Raw genomic sequence first — 12,597 nt, 5'->3', positions numbered from 1 at the left:
AAAATGGAAAATGTAATAAATTTACTAGCTGAACATTCAGAAAATCATTTTTGTTAAAAATATAGTGTTGACATATAGTTGACAGTTGGGAGAGTCGATTTGATTGGTGCATGGTGCAGTAGCATTAGCCTAGCCTAAACACACACACACACACACACACACACACACACACACACACACACACACACACACACATATACATATTAGGGATGTCCCGATCACGTTTTTTTGATCCCGATCCAATACCGATTCTCAAACCGATACTTGTATTTTCTAGATATTGTCTAGATAAGAACTAGATAACACTGTTTACACAGTGCACACTTCAAGTGCATTACAGTTATTCACATTAATCCAATGTACATGTTTAACAACTGAATAGCTCTGCAGTGCTGAAGGAAAAAATTGCCTGCATCCAATCTATTGCTTAATGTTCTTTTACAAAATAAAAGTAAACAAACCTAGTGCAGCATTGTAGTAAAAATGAAGTGAGATAATTACAGTTTCACTTTGAACTTTATATTCAAAGAACATAATTCTGTTTAATGCAGTGATACACTAAAAATGAACAAAAATCTCCACTCACAAGTGGTGTAGCAGCTTAACTTGAATATAAAAAAACAAATAAGTTACTTAACAGCATTACAGTAAAACCTGAATACCAAAATAAAATGGAAAGTCACTCTTTTGTTATGAAGGAAAGCCAGTTCTTAAAGTGCTTGTATTGTGACAGTGGTTTGATGGACGGGTCTACGCAAAGTGAGTGTGTTTTGACCCTTTGGGGCTTCCATAGTGCATGGGATAGCGTGCTCGGCTCTAGCTGTCCGCGATTCGGAACAGAAGAAGTTAATAAAGTGTTTTGCTCCCGACAATTTGTGAATATAGCCGTGTATTTTATTTCTTTATTAAGCAAGTGCATCACTACGACGCTCGGTTACATAACTAAGCCAATCAGAGTGCTTGATACTGAGATGTCGTTCAGTCTTGTAACACGTAAACTGGTAAAAGCTGTATGTTATGGTCCTGAAGTTTTCATACTCGGATTAAACGTAAATTGTTTTGTAAACCGGAGTGATCCTTGACTCACACACCATATAAACAGTAAAATTCTACAGTAATGAACGCAGCTCTGCTCCCACCGCCTCGTGAAACGCTCGCAGTGCAGACATTACACGTCGCTGCTGGTCTTGTTTCACTTTCCAATTTAAAGTATTTCCACACAGCTGACATGCTGACATAAAACAAAAGATCGGGTTATGATCGGCATTAATAAAGCCGATTTCCGATCAGTTAAAAATGTCTTGATCGGCCCCGATCCTGATCTGTGAGATCGGATCGGGACATCCCTAATATACATACATACATACATACATACAGACATACAGACAGACAGACAGACAGACAGACAGACAGACAGACAGACAGTGTATCACAAAAGTGAGTACACCCCTCACATTTCTGCAAATATTTCATTATATCTTTTCATGGGACAACACTATAGACATGAAACTTGGATATAACTTAGAGTAGTCAGTGTACAGCTTGTATAGCAGTGTAGATTTACTGTCTTCTGAAAATAACTCAACACACAGCCATTAATGTCTAAATAGCTGGCAACATAAGTGAGTACACCCCACAGTGAACATGTCCAAATTTTGCCCAAAGTGTCAATATTTTGTGTGACCACCATTATTATCCAGCACTGCCTTAACCCTCCTGGGCATGGAATTCACCAGAGCTGCACAGGTTGCTACTGGAATCCTCTTCCACTCCTCCATGATGACATCACGGAGCTGGTGGATGTTAGACACCTTGAACTCCTCCACCTTCCACTTGAGGATGCGCCACAGGTGCTCAATTGGGTTTAGTCCATCACCTTTACCTTCAGCTTCCTCAGCAAGGCAGTTGTCATCTTGGAGGTTGTGTCTGGGGTCGTTATCCTGTTTTCGAAGGGAGGGGATCATGCTCTGTTTCAGAATGTCACAGCACATGTTGGAATTCATGTTTCCCTCAATGAACTGCAGCTCCCCAGTGCCAGCAACACTCATGCAGCCCAAGACCATGATGCTACCACCACCATGCTTGACTGTAGGCAAGATACAGTTGTCTTGGTACTTCTCACCAGGGCGCCGCCACACATGCTGGACACCATCTGAGCCAAACAAGTTTATCTTGGTCTCGTCAGACCACAGGGCATTCCAGTAATCCATGTTCTTGGACTGCTTGTCTTCAGCAAACTGTTTGCGGGCTTTCTTGTGCGTCAGCTTCCTTCTGGGATGACGACCATGCAGACCGAGTTGATGCAGTGTGCGGCGTATGGTCTGAGCACTGACAGGCTGACCTCCCACGTCTTCAACCTCTGCAGCAATGCTGGCAGCACTCATGTGTCTATTTTTTAAAGCCAACCTCTGGATATGACGCCGAACACGTGGACTCAACTTCTTTGGTCGACCCTGGCGAAGCCTGTTCCGAGTGGAACCTGTCCTGGAAAACCGCTGTATGACCTTGGCCACCATGCTGTAGCTCAGTTTCAGTGTGTTAGCAATCTTCTTATAGCCCAGGCCATCTTTGTGGAGAGCAACAATTCTATTTCTCACATCCTCAGAGAGTTCTTTGCCATGAGGTGCCATGTTGAATATCCAGTGGCCAGTATGAGAGAATTGTACCCAAAACACCAAATTTAACAGCCCTGCTCCCCATTTACACCTGGGACCTTGACACATGACACCAGGGAGGGACAACGACACATTTGGGCACAATTTGGACATGTTCACTGTGGGGTGTACTCACTTATGTTGCCAGCTATTTAGACATTAATGGCTGTGTGTTGAGTTATTTTCAGAAGACAGTAAATCTACACTGCTATACAAGCTGTACACTGACTTCTCTAAGTTATATCCAAGTTTCATGTCTATAGTGTTGTCCCATGAAAAGATATAATGAAATATTTGCAGAAATGTGAGGGGTGAACTCACTTTTGTGATACACTGTACATACATACATATACATACATACAGTGTACAGTATATACAGTATATATATATACATACCTATTCCCTTGGATATTTTTTATATAGATATAGATGTGTGTGTGTGTGTGTGTGTGTGTGTAAAAAACATCCCAGGGAAACCACTGATTCACCTACTGGATTAGGGGCATTGGAGTAATTAGAGGCAATTAGCAGCAGTACTAGGCAATTACAGTGGCCACACAACCTTACAGCCTTAAATATGACACATTCCACACAGACAGTAGCCAGTGGCAAGGATTGAACCTAGGTCCCCCAGGCGTGGTGAAGTTCTTCTGATCTTGGTAGCGCAGCTGACAGTGTGGATACCGCACAGCAACATAAGTTCAAGCCTAGCATTAGTCATTATACGGTGCCCCTGGAGCAGAGAAGGTTAAGGGTCTTGCTCAAGGGCCCAACAGTGGCAGCATGGCAGAGCCAGGATTCGAACTCTCAACCTTTTGATTGATAGCCCAAAGCTCTACCCACTAGGCTACCACTGAAACATAAAAGCTGAAGCTCTCTGCTGTTGTGGACCAGCATATTAGACCTCTGTGTCACCCTGTGTGTTTATTTGAATATTAAATAAACACGTTTTTAAAGATCTGGCATTTGGCAAAAATGTTTGTCATGTTAATGAGTGTTTAATGAGCCAGAACTAGACCCACTGCGGCCTGTTCAAGGATAAAGAGCTAAGTAAAAAATAAAAAAAATCTAAAAAATTAAATAACATATTACAGGACTAACTGAATGTTATGACGAATTACAATTATTAGTACAGTATAACAATTAGTCTCGGCTGAAAGTGCACATTAGTGACAGGCTTAGCCACAGCCAGCGGAGAAATCCATTGTGAATGGATGAAATGAATGAAAAGCGTTCTAACATCATCCTGATTATTTAATACCTGATACCGCTCTGATCACCTATACATATGTGACCATGAGCTTAAATGCTGATGCAGCGGAAAAGCTGCTGAGCCTTCAATACATCGGTGCATTACGACAAAGTGTGTGTGGGGTGTCGGGGGACGGCTGGCGTTTGTGATGATCGCATTACTGTAATGACGAAGCTGATGGTGACGGTGCTGTCTGGGGTTCGTCAGCGTACAGTCAATTAGACGGTGCTTAATGAAATGTATTGCTGACACAAGTGTGGCCTTTCACAGGCGAGCCTAGTGATCATTGTTTTGTTTGGCCTGCAGCTGTGTGTATGTGCAAATGAAGCTTGTTTAACTGTTTGCACGGTGCATTTTGGTGCATGTCATTGACTCTGCAGGGCATGTGTATATATATATATGCGTGTGTGCTGAGGTAGCTGTACCTGCGGTGACTTACTGTGACTTTGACAAAGTGCGTATCCCTTGTGTGCTGCATGTGTGTGCAGGATCTGTGCTGCAGTATACGTGATGGATGTGATGCAATGGCGTGGATTTTGCATGTAAGGGGTATGACTCTGGGTATGATAAGTGGCTCTGTGCTGAAGTCCTTGTCCTTTGTGTTTGTATGATTAATATAAGAGATCTATCACGATTATCCTTGGGAGGTTATGGAGCGTGTGATGCCTGGGTGCATTATCTTGAGCGTACACCCATACAGTATGTGTCGATGTGCTCTAAAACAGGGACAGTTTTGGTTGCTTGTCTGACCACATTGGCTTTTTCATTCTGTCTCTTTATCATTTATTCTCTCTCCCTCTTTCATTTTTACACACTCATGGCTAATCCCCTCCTGTTTTGTTCACCTTGCTTCTCCTCTTTCCCTTCCTCATTTCCCCTTCCCTCTCTCTCTCATTGATAGTACAGCCGATGTGACTGGAATACCGAGTATCTAATCATTATTCTTCTAGTGAGGCACAGCGCGCAGGAGGAATGCCAATTTTTCACTCTCTCTCTCTCCCTCACTCTCTCTCTCTCCCTTCTTTATCTTCTCATCCCCTCCCCTCTCCCACGCCACCGCTCCATCCCCCTGCCGCGTCCCCACGTTTCCCCGTCTTATCTATGCAAAGGTTAACACAAAAACTTCAAACATGCATGGATTAAAGGGACACCGCATTACAAAGGCTCTTTTTTTACAGACACATGGCTAAACGCAGGGGCTTGAAAACGGTCGCGTCCCAAAGCTGCACTTTTGTTGTTGTGTGTTACTGTGCCGGCGTAAAGAAAGTGTTCTGTACCAAGCTGATAGCAAAACACTGAGGGGAAAGAGGAAAAGAAAAAGAGTGTTGGACAGAAAGACAGTGAGGATAGAAAGGGCAACCATGAGGAGCAATGCCGCATGACAACAGGTGTAGATGACAACAGTAATTAAGGAGACGCGCGTTCAAGGGCGCTGGTGTTGGTCGGTTGGTGTCGGTTTAGGCACGTCACATTATACAGTACAGTGAAGCAGGAAACAAGGAGGTGAAAACTAATTGAAAATGGTGATTGGTAAATTGAATCATAATGATCTCTGCGAAAGCCACATCCAAAATCAAGGCCGTACTAAATTCACTAAATTTTTAAAGAAAGTTCCACATTTCACAGCAGTCATTAATTACGTGATAGAATCAATGAAAGCTACAATACACAGCACAGCCAACCTTAATAGCTCCCTCTTAGAGATGAAAATACTAGTCCCTACTACTCGGCGTCCACAGAATTGCTTGGGAGTTTTCCAAACTCAGTTACCTGGGTAGTGTTTTTAGCTGATTTAGACTTCGACATCCTGGACATTCTGTCTAACCGATTGCTAATGCAACCAAGCGTCTTTAGAGTTTGCCGAGTTTATAAAGTAAGAAATAAACTGTACTAGAGATGGGACGATCGATCGGCTATGAATCGGTATCGGCCGATTTTTAATCAAAATATGCTATCGGCGATCGGCGATATTTCCTAAAAGTAGCCGATCCGATCGTGTGATATATAAAGATCACGTTAAGTTAACAGCTCAGTGGATTGATCCAGACTTTGAGCTACGAAGCACCAACCATCACATCACCATTCGTCAACCATCGTACAGAAACCATCGTGAAAGCTCTTACGATGTAATTTTGCTGATTGTAATATTTACTTTAAAAAGATAATTCAACCCGGTCACATCTGAGTCGATTCTATCAGCACGTTATATAAACTCCTGGTTCACTTTGGTAAATCGTAAGCGGTTCTTACTTGTGATGTAGATGAGAACAGAAAACGTTACAGAGCCAATCCGAGGCAAAAGTTTATTTATTACCAAATTCGTTAGTTCAGGATCATCTGCTGAACTTTTTTATTTTATTTTTTATTTTATTTTAAATTTTTACCCCTTTTTCTCCTCTTTTTTAGCGCATCCAATTGTTCAATTAGCATCGTGCTTCCTCTCTGTCTATGCCGAACCCTGCCCTGACGGAGGTGATTGAAGCTAACCCGTATCCCCTCCGAAACACGAGCAGCAGCCAGATGCATCTTTGCCACCCACACATTGACAAGTTTGGCGCCACCTAGCGTTGCATGCGGAGAGACACACCCTAAGGGCACCCCCTCCCATCTCTGTGTAAGCGCCTCCAATCAGCCGGCAGAGAACGCAATCGCATTCTGACAGAGAGAGACCCACATCCGGTTCTTTGTCCCACCCCCCATATGAGCAACCGGCCAATCGTTGCTCATATAGCCACTCAGCTTCGAACCGGTAAAGCAAGGCTGGATTCGATACCACGCTCTCAGAATCCAGCCCTGGTTGCAGCGCGTTTCTTTTTACCGCTGCGCCACCTGAGCGGCTCATCTGCTGAACTTTTAGAAAACTTTTAGCTCCTTTGACGGAACGAGTCTGACGGTCGGTTACAGATCTGTGGTAATAGCAGTTTAATTAAGCTTTTTAATTAAGCTTTTTAATGTAAGAGTCACACAAAATGTTCTGTAGTAGTTGGTGTTTATTTAAAACCACGACATTTAATTAATAACAGTAAACACGGAGAGATAACCGAGAAGAGAAACTTACGCTTCACATAAAAACGAATCAACTCATGAAACAATGAATAGCGATACTGTGAACAAAGCGTATCTTCTAAAGGCACACACACACACGCGCGCGCTGCTCCGGTTTATCTTTACTGTGAGGCTCTTATTTACTGCTAAAACAACCCCCCCCCCCCCCCCCCAATCCCGATCGGAAACGGCTATCGGCCGATGTCCCTGAAAGGAGATCGGAATCGGTGCCAAAAACCCCGATCGGTCCATCTCTAAACTGTACATAGACAAACTATCGGGAGCATGATACTTTACTGGCTTGTTCTTTAGTGGTGCAGCACAGACTACAGAGAGATGATCACATGTGTAGTGAAGCACACTTTTCCATTGATTATGGAATCCCAAAAAGGACAAAATGCACTCAATATGTAAACACACACATCAAACATTGTCAGCTCACTACACTACAGAAAAATCTGTTACACTAACTTAACTGCAGTATGATTGCGCCTTAAATGTTAAATCGCTAAACACAAACCCTAAATTTTGAATTTCACAGCAAATTGCATATTACATAGGAAAAGGCTCATTTTATAGTCCGTGATGTGGTTTTCACGGCCGGGAATTAGGTAGAGCCTTATCCATAAGACAAAAAATAGACAGACATGAAGGCCTGAAAGTACACAGGCATGACCTTCACCTGTTTGTACAGGTGAATCTGTTCCCTTCTTCTTCTTTTTTTTTTTTTTTTTAATGCATTTTCTCAATTTTGTCTTCCGCTGCTGATAGATGCCAGATTGCATCCGAGGAGAGCACGTCACTGTACACGCGTATGAAGACCCACCCACTCACACATAGTCCGGCCCCCACCCTGCAGATACGGTGGCCAATTAGTATCTGCTGCAGGCACTGCCAATTATGCCCGCTAGATGGCGCCCAGCCGACCGATGGCGACACAGAGTTTCGAAAGTTTAGAAACTCGGTGCTGGTGTGCAAGCGGAATATCCCGCTGCACCACCTGGGCGCCTTCTGTTCCCTTCTTTAAACATGACTGTTTGTTTATTAGGATTTTAACGTCATGTTTTACACTTTTGGTTACATTCATGACAGGAAACGGTAGCCACTCGTTACACAAGGTTCTCAAGGTTATATCGAACACAGTCATGGACAAGGAGAACATGCAAACTCCACGCAGAAAGGACCCAGACCGCCCCACTTGGGGATCGAACCCAGGACCTTCTTGCTGTAAGGCGACAGTGCTACCCACTTAGCCACAGTGCCGCTCCTTTAAACATGACTAAAAACCTACCTCTACACTTGGTACTTGAAATGAAACTAACCTTGCTTTTACTATAGTCTCTATCTTCAAATAGTAATTATTTTGGGTGCTCAGGTGGCGCAACGTTAAATTGTGCTAACCCAATACAGTATAAATACCCAGCGGCGCCATCAGCCGGTCGGATGTCTACATAATAACATGATTGGCTGAGGTCTGAGTGGGATGGCTGAGGCCCTGTGATAGATTTTCACCCTGTCCAGTGCATTCCTGCTCTGCAACTCTAACCAGGATAAAACGGATAATGAAAAATGAAAATTAAATGATGTAACACATCACATTTACAATACAGTATATGGTCAAAGGTATATCAGACCCACCCATTGCTAACAGTTGGTAATAATATAAATTTTTCTAACTGTGGAAATCATTTAGGGCAGGTTTTCTCCTGTTGCAATATGACTGTTCTCGTGTGCACAAAAGTCCCAATGAATAACTTTGGGATTAAGCAGGCCTTTTTACTAGGGCTGCAACGATTAGTCGACGTAATCGATAACGTCGACTACAAAAATTTGTCGACGTGGAATTTAATTGTCGACGCGTCGTTATTATTGCAATGCACTAAAGGGACTGCAGGGGGCGCAGCATCGCTTCCATGGCGCAGCGGGGAGTTTATGAAGACAGAGAGGCAAAGATAAAGAGACTGAAACTTTCTAAAGTATTTCAGCCAAAATAACCCAAAGAAACGAGCTGGACGCAGACACTACAAAGCAGAGTTGTAGTTTCACGCCAGCAACACGGTGAAACGCCTTGCAGCCGTGATGACCAGCGTTATTACGGTAAGTTTTTACACCGCTTTGTGCTTTAACCAACGTAGTTAATGTTTGTTAATGCTAGAGTACTTGTCGGAAAACTATCTAAGAGTTCGCTATTTTTCAGGTTTGTTAGCTAGCTAACTCATTAAGTGCAATAGTTAATCAGTCATTTATATGAGTAACGTTATACAGTATAACTTAACATTATAGCCTAACGTTACCCTGTCTCGTCTTCCATATTTTTGCTCTCGTTAATGAGAGCATTCATTCTAACTAATAAGCCTCATCCACTTAATGATAGCTAGTTAGCTCAGCAGATAATTCAATTAAAATATTTAACCTGTTATGGTTTAGTTGGCATAGCCAGTACACTATTTGTAATAAACTATGATACATAGCCTTCAGTTTGTGATAATTAATACAGCTTTCTCTTTTGCTCATTCTATTAATAGCACTAAGCAATGGAGTGTGGATGAGAAGAGGTTCATGCTCCCCTCAGATGGCTGAGGTCTTCACAGACAGCATTCACATGTTTCTCAACCACATGTTATATATGTTTTTGACTTCCAGAGTGATAACTTCTGAAACATAACAGTTTCTAATGCTGTCCAAATCTTTCTTATTTCATTGAATTTTTTTTATTGTGATTGTGTATTAATGTTTCAAATATATTTAATTAAACTATCAAGCTTAAGTTTCATATTCATGTTTCATGGGTCATTATTTTAATTTGAAATTGGAACTTAAATAACATAACAGAGTTTTGTTATGTTAAGGCAGAGATGGAGGGTATGACATAAATAATCGTCGACTAATCGAAAAAAAAAAAAAAAAAAAAAAAAAAAAAAAAAAAAAAAAAAAATAATCGTCAGATTAGTCGACTACTAAAATAATCGTTAGTTGCAGCCCTACTTTTTACTCAGTGTCACTGCCTGGCCTCACAAATACTTTTTTGGCTGAATGTGCATCCAAAATTACCCTAAAAGCCTTCCTATAAGTGTGGAGGCTGTTTTAGCTGCAAATTGATGAGTGTGGCAAGTTGGTTTTGGAATAGAATGTCAAAGAAACTGATAGCTTGGTTTCCTACACATACTATTGGCAAAATAGTATACATTTGTGCATTATAATAAAAAATTAAGAAATCATCCAGCTGACCATAAAATTAAGCTACACATCAGAAAGGAACAATTTCATGACAGGTTTATGATCACTTTAGTTTAAGAATCAAAATTATTTATTGAGCTGCTGCCTGAGCTAAAGCTGTAGATAAAGGAGCAATATAAGAGTTGTAAATCATTCAGTGTGAATAATTTCATGCTTTTAGTTTACTCATAGTAAGAATCAAGTCAAATACCTAATGCCTAAAACCTCTAAGGCTGCATATACACTATGTTACAGAACCACTTTTGCACTGGTTGTGCTATTGTTCCCTATGGAGTAAAGAGGTGCAGCTATCTTGAGTGCATGGAGTGCACTGTGCATAACTGCTTGCTGCTTTGCTGCTTGTTTTTTACTGCTTGATGCTGCGTGCGCTCAAAGTTGAATCTGATTGAACTTTAATTCAGTTTGCTGGTGACCTTCTTTTTAAAGCGTGGTCAGTCAGACAAATTGTTTATAAGATGTAGTCTAAAGCGAAGCAGTGCACCCTTGGGCCGTGTCTTCCACGGGTAAACGGTGTATTTGTGCCCAGCCGTCTACATGATCCATTGCTTTGATGTCCAGTTCAGATGCTATCAGGGAGCTTTCCACCATGGAAAGAAGTTGCCACTTTGGCATGCGACTATGCAGCCGCATATACAGAAGGGTTTGATCTTCTGTAGGGTTTGTAAAGCATACACTTCATCATCACCAATATTAAAATGAGCTGCAATAGCTAGATAGATCACTTAATTGATCCCAGGAAAGTCAAGAATGTCAGTGTAGCCACAGTAGCCCTACAGTTGGACCGTACTAGATGCCTTTATGGTCTCTGGTGTCAATAAGTCTTGGTGGCTCGAAAACCTGTCAGCATTTTGTGGCTTTTCCCTTCTCAGACCAATATTGTTGGGTACTCACAATGCCTGCCTATGAGCACCTCTTGCTTTTTTTGGAGATACTTCAACCCAGTCATCTGGCCATAATAATTGAACCCTTATCAAAGTCACTCAGGTCTTTATGCTGATCATATTTGCTGCATTCCACATGTGTTGACAACTGGCATTGCCTTGCGTATTTTGGGGACTGGTCCTAATGTTTTGGCTCATCAGGATATATTGAATGGCTTTTCTTAAGAAAATAAACAATGAATTCACTTTGCTTTACATTCAGACGCTAAGCCAAAACTCAGACGTGAAAAGACAAAGTTTAATGATTTCATTAATGTAAAATCAATACTCATTTAGTATATTATTAAAATGATATTTTTTGCATGTTCAAAGCTAAATCAAAAGTCCAAAGCATTCTAACAGTTAAATAATTTAAAACAAGTTTATAATTCTGGTATTTTGGACCACACAGCGGTAAATTACACGAACCCACTACCTCAGATTTCCAGGGTTTGAATCCCCAACGGTGCTGTTGGCCAATCAGACATGATTGGCTATTTCTGAGCAATGTTAAAGCCCCGTGATGTTTTACTTCCTTGCACCCAGATATTCCAGGGCAGCCAGACCCCACATGACCCTGTCCAGAATATAGTGGAGGTAAAGAAATGCAAAACGTGGCAAGACTCTATATTGAAGTGGCGGAAAGTCTTGTGGTCTGATGAGCCTAAAGTGAACCTAAGTATTAAATACCACACAATGGGTGTTCTGTAGATCCTCTTGGTTTAATTAAATGAGTACATTGGTGAGTGGTTGATGCCTTGTGATGGATTGGAATTCTGTCCAGGGTGTTTTCCCGCCTGGTGCCCAGTGTTGCCATGTAGATTCCAGACCACCATGATTAAGACAGAGTGGGTGTTGAAGATGAATTATTAATGGTCTCATGTTCGTGTGTGTAGAACATGTTTCACATGTGTCACACATGGTTTTTAATGCTCGCTAATGTACACAGGCTGCGCACATGTGATTTGCCTGTTGAATATTAGCGTTATCTTTTTTTTTTTCTTCCAAATCTCAATCTTGTGAATGGAGACTGGTAGGAATGGAAGAAAGAATTTGTGCTCTCAAAGAAAAAAAAGGAACAAGATTAAGAGAGGTGTGATAATGTCATAAGGGTTTTTTTTGTACTTCTAGGAGGGAGCAGGAGCGAAAGCAGTTTGGATTGGAGCACAAGCCGAGATGGTATGGGGGATACAATGAGGAGAGAGAGCCAGAGAGAGAGAGAGAGAGATGTGAGAGAGAGAGAGAGAGAGGGAGGGGGTCTGAGCGGAGTCAGAAGTGAATGCAGCTTGCGGTGCCTGCTGTGGAATTACAGCAGAGAACATTGTAAGGGACCTGAGAGAAAACACTTATAAAGGGAGAACAGAGGAAGTGTAAGGACGATGACGAGCAAACTAAAACGCCCACGTCTCACAAGCTTGGAGATTCATTCAGACAGAAGGATGTAATTTTTCACACCGTAGACTTTAGAGCAGACCGGCACTGCATGTGC

The sequence above is a fragment of the Trichomycterus rosablanca genome, chromosome 3 (assembly GCF_030014385.1).
Source record: "Trichomycterus rosablanca isolate fTriRos1 chromosome 3, fTriRos1.hap1, whole genome shotgun sequence".
NCBI lineage: Eukaryota > Metazoa > Chordata > Actinopteri > Siluriformes > Trichomycteridae > Trichomycterus > Trichomycterus rosablanca.
Note: the sequence above shows the minus strand (reverse complement) of the source record.